At 31.4% G+C, this 5,570-nt stretch overlaps 1 long non-coding RNA gene across 1 annotated transcript; it reads right to left on the bottom strand.

The window, feature by feature from the left end:
* Window positions 1-4,166: 4,166 nt before the first annotated feature.
* Window positions 4,167-5,210, bottom strand: LOC309499583. Its single transcript, XR_014206290.1, has 3 exons — window positions 5,154-5,210; window positions 4,967-5,070; window positions 4,167-4,764 (listed from the first exon to the last, which is right to left on the bottom strand). It is a non-coding gene; the product is annotated as an uncharacterized lncRNA (long non-coding RNA).
* Window positions 5,211-5,570: the final 360 nt, after the last annotated feature.

Raw genomic sequence — 5,570 nt, 5'->3', positions numbered from 1 at the left:
TTCATGTTTTTAACATATCGTTTTCAAAATCTTCAAAAGTGTATATTAGGGCCAAAAAACGCAGTTGTCGTGTAAATGAACGGCCAAAACACATACGCTTTCCGTTTATATATATATATATATATATATATATATATCAATTAACAAAAAAGATTTAGAATAGTTTTAGTTTTCAACAACAACACTGGTTTTCTGCAGGCTTCTGAATAACTTGATTTTCCATAGCTCCTTGTTTTTGTCAAAACAGCATCAGAAGGATTTGAAACAAAAAAAGTAGGTCACTCTTTGGACAGACAAAACACAGGAAGTCTTAGCTGTTTCCAGTGGGGTGGAAGTGCTTTAAAAATAAACAGATAAAAGTTTAATGAAGAATGCATTAACAGTTTCTTGTATCTGCCACAGTGTCAGCCCACAATATTTACTGGGTAACATCTCCAAGGTCGCTTAACCTTCATGTCTGATTTAGGAGGTGTGTATATGACTACTGCACGTTTATTTGTTGATTTATTTCCCTTGATATTGTAATTGTGATTATTAACTTAAATCAATCAAATTGTACATAAGATTTACCGAAATTGAATACTGTCATCAATATTTTCAGTTATTTATTTGATTAATTGTGCAGCCCTGAATGATGATGAACATTTGCATACACGCTTGTCCTGCATTGGGTTTTATGTAACCAGTTTGTTTTCATGGGCTGTTAGAGCTCTTCTGTCCTTTCATTTGGTTGTTTAGTGGAACAAATTCATCTTATGTCATAAAAACAACAGTAGATAAACCACAATTACTGAGGTTGTATTGCTTTAGTCCCAGTCTGACGCATATATACAGCCACCCACAGTGATGGCCCACTTTTTTAGAGGCCTTGGTTCCGGAAGTATTTTTCCTATTCATTTTCTTCATAGAGAATTTATACATTTCATCAGTAAAGAGTTCTAAAAACCATGAGCCCAAAACTACCAGCTCTAAAATGAATCACAAGATTGCAAACTGTGATTTGAAGCAAAAAAGTATATCATATCAAAAGTTTGGGGTTGTTAAGACTTTTTTACATTTTTGAAAAAAGTTTCCTGAGCTCAAAAAGGCTGAATTGGTAAAAACTTTGCAATACGGTCCATTAGTTAATATAAGCTAACATTAACTTAAAATAGAGCAATACATTTGTTCCAGTATTTATTAATCTCTGTTAAAGTTAGTTCATAAAAATAGGCTTCAACTGTTTATTGTTAGTTCATGATATGTAGTTAACTGATGTTAACAAATGAGATCTTATCGTAAAGTGTTACCGTTGCATTTATTTGATCAAAAATCAGTTATATATATATATATAAATATATAAATATTATAATATTTCACAATAACTGTTTTCTATTAAATTGATATTGTAATTTGGGAAAAGATGAATTTTCAAATGTTGAAAATGATTGTGCATCTTAATTTTTTTTCAGAACGGTGATAATTATTTTTTTTATCTTCAGAATTCTGTTATTTTAAGAATAGAAAGTTCAATATAACAACATTTATTTGCAATAAAAAAAAAATCTTTTGTAACATCATTGTCAATCACTTTTGATCAATTGAATGTGTCCATGCTAAGTAAAACTAATAATTTATTTATGCATAACCCTACTATAAAGCATGGCATACTAAAATGGCAAGAGCTTTCATAAGTTGACATGTCATTGGTTTCGCTTTACACAACTCTCAGGAGTCAAGAGTTCAAAGGTTTAGTCAGTTCACTGGAAACTAAATTCATGTTTACATGCTTTCAGGCTTGGGATTTTCCCAAGAGTTTAAAGGTCCATGGCATGAAATTCTGTAAATCCAAATATTCCACTCTTCCTTTTCACACACATGCTAAGAAATGCAAATGCAAATAAACGTGATAAAGTTCAATTCCCTAGTAAGAGAAACGGCATCACCAGCATCAGCACTTGTGTTTCAAAATTTGCATACTGTCAGGAAGAAGGCAGACAACTACATCAGTGCCTGTCTAAACCCAGGCTGAGTGCTTTAAAATGGCTGTCAGGTGAGAGAACTAGAGCGGATGAGTCATCCGGAGCCATCACACGTGTAGGGTTGCCAACCGTTCCCCCACATTCCCCCCTCTGAAATACTTGGAACATTCCACAAGACACATTTTCAACAGGAAGTTGCATCATCTGGATCTTTTGAAGGCAAGGGGAAGACCATAAGTAAGTCCTCTCATTTTAATTTCCGAAAATTTGATTTATTGAAGGTCAATTTCAACATACTGTCCTGTTACCTAAATTATTTCTTAGATGCTATTTGTTTATTTTAAAAATATTAACTTTTGGTAAATCACTAGAATTTGCTCAGTGTCCTCATGCTATGTGGCCATATGTCATGTAGCCTATTTGATAACTTTTTGCTTAAAAACTCAATCCTGTTACTTTCAGTCCTGTTACTCAAATTAAAAAAAAAAATACAGGAGTGAGTTAAAGTATTTAAAAGTATTCCTGTTACCAAGTGTTCATTCCTGTTACAATTACAATAAAGGTAAACCACTGTTTTTATCAGTTTTGCTTGGTCCATCATTTATACAATTGTTTAATAAATTAAATTATATAAATTAAAAAAATTGATAAACTTGAGACTTCGGTCTTCTTTAAAAAAAAAAAAGGCTTTGTTTTTTATTAAAAGACACCTTGACTTAATATATAGTGATTTTTTGTTGTTGTCACAAATATCAATTATTTGAACATATAACCAAAAATTTCTTGCAAATAAACACTTTCTTGTGGGGAAAACAAAGGAATTAATTTACATGCTTTTAAACATGCTTTTTGAATGGCACATGAGTTTCTGTAACAGGACTGAGAAAACATGCGTCCATCTTCTGCTTAGAAACCTTGTAAAACATGAAATAAAGTTGCCTAAGATTGACCAATACACATTTTGAATAGTTCAATGTGTGTAATATAAGATTCAGTGTCGAAAAAATATAAAAAATAAAGTTTAAGTTTGAAGAGTTACAACAAGCAAATGTCACCCATTCGGTGGAATGGCTCTAATAGACCTAACAATCTCTGTGTAAAAGTAAAATAATGCTGTTCTAAAGTCATTTTAGCCCCTCTGTAATCTGACTCCAAATCTCAGGTGGAAATTGTCATTTTGACCCATTTTACAAAACAGTAAATTTCTCAGTAAATAGGCCTACATCCATCACATGTAATATTTTGGCTTTCTTCTTCATTTATGTTTGTCTTTCTTCAGAATTCTTTCAAAATCTAAAATTTGAGCTGGGAAAGTTTCTTAACCCCTTCAGACCTGAATTATGTTTTAAGTTTCTAAAAAATATAAAAGTACATTTTCCCAGCTCATGAGGCTTCTATAAATGAGACCAAATTAAAAATAAATAAAAAATGTTTGGCTTTAATTGTAATTTTTTTTTGTCCATTTCAATGGACGTCAGGTCAAACCAGGTGTACTTCACAAAAATGTACCAACATAAAATTAAATAATAAACATAAAAATTGTTAGTATATACTTAAAGCTTTTTCTCAAGGTCAAAAACTTTTCAACAGTATATCATTTCAACTTTAATTTTGAGGCTTTTGTTTTACAGATTGCACATTGTTTGTAACAAACTAAATATCTTACACTGTTAGACTTTTCAAGGGTTTTTTACAGTAACTTACTGGCAACACTGTTGCCAGTAAGTTACTGTAATTAAGAGTTACAGTACCAAACCGTATTTCAGTTTTGTGTAATACAGTGCATTACTGTAAAAACGAAGCTAATCAGTACAGTGCATTACTGTAAAAACTAAGCTAATCAGTACACTACTGTAATTATTTTTATTTGTACTAAATATAAATTAGATTTGATAATTTTGATATATGATTAATTTTATTTTTATCCTACATAAGTACTACTTTCATACAAACCAATTAGACAAAGTTATCACAAAATACCATTTTTTTATTTAAAACATTTCATATATATCACAAAATAAACATGCCAATGCTGGAAATGATGTGTGAAATTTTTACACATTAATGGGTAAGTTTAGAGACAACATTTTTTGTGTTAATTTTAACTCATTCATTGTGTTAATGATTTTAACAAAGTAAATATGTCAGAGAGGTTAGCACAAAGATGTGTAAACGTGTTACAGTAAATTAACACATTATGTGCTGTCCTTCACTGCAAACATTTTTGAAAACATACATAAAATCATAAACAAAACATTAGCATTTGACTAAATGAATGTAGAGTCATTGGTTGTTTAGCTTATACAAGTATTATAATGAAATATCAACCATTACATTCATAAAACTGCAGAATATAAATACATTAAGCATTCAAAAAGGAAATGTCCAAAACAGGACAAAACACAGTTCTTTTCACAATACAAGACACATAACCCCACCTTAAAAATAATTTCACTTATTTCCAAAAATGTGTTGGATTCATGTACACTGGTGGCCAAAAGAAGTATTTAAGTGGCGTAATGTTTTTGAAAGAAGTCTCTTTGATGCTCAAGAAACATTTATTATTATTATCAATGTCTGACTGTCTACTCCATCTTTTCTACAGCATAGGAGTAAAAGTCATCAAAATAATCTTTAAAAAGCCAACACAATGTTTTTGTCCACCTTTGTGAATAAATGAACTTCTCCAAAGATTGGTTCCTGTTCAGAACTTGATTGACAACATCAGAGTGTTCCCTGGTCTGCATGCGTGCCCACAAACACAAATGTACTCAGTCCTTCAGAGGAGATCCCGGTTCCAACACTATATGAGAGAGAGAGAGAGAGAGAGAGAGAGAGAGAGAGAGAGAATATTAGTGTCACATTATTTTTAACCTCCTTTTTTGTTAATTTTTATTATTATTTTCACAAAAACTTAAGAATATATATTTGTAAACAGCTTTTGTCAATAAATAGCATACAAAAGAACTAAATTAAATTATGCCAGATTAAATTTTAATACTTACAAATCCTAAATTCTGTCCAAAAATGCTGAGATGCATAGAAAGAAGTTGAACGACTGAAATAGATGATTTTAGCCCATTTCAGCTTGTCTGCAGTGAAGGAGTACCTGTTTGAGACAAATACACAGTAAGATACATGCAAGAAATCACTGTGTGATGATCGTTCTCCTTCCTACAGTAGTTAACCCACCTGTGCGCTGATATTAGGACCTTCCTAGTCAGGTGGAACTGCAATGGTAGAGTCGCTGGCTAATAAAATATAAAAATAATGCAAAAATATAAACTTAAGTTGTTTAGAATGCTAGATTTGGTCTTAGTGAGAGTTTTACTGCAGTGCTTACCTGGATACATTTAATCTGGTGAGACTGAACAAAGACAATGGTCCATCTTCTGATTGGTTCATTTGCTGTGTAATAAAGTTAGACATAATGCAAAGGTCACTTATTTGATATAAAGTTAGCCAATTTTATAGAGATTTTATAAGATATTGTTAGCTACCTAGTCTGCACCAGTGGCTCAAAAGCAATTTTCACATAGTGTATGCTAATCATTTCAGCAAACTTATCTCAAAATATATCACAAATGGGCTGGCCTACCTCTGGAATCT

The sequence above is a fragment of the Leuciscus leuciscus genome (assembly GCF_965113295.1).
Source record: "Leuciscus leuciscus genome assembly, chromosome: 5".
NCBI classification, from domain to species: Eukaryota; Metazoa; Chordata; class Actinopteri; order Cypriniformes; family Leuciscidae; genus Leuciscus; species Leuciscus leuciscus.
This window is presented reverse-complemented; position numbering and strand designations above follow the sequence as displayed.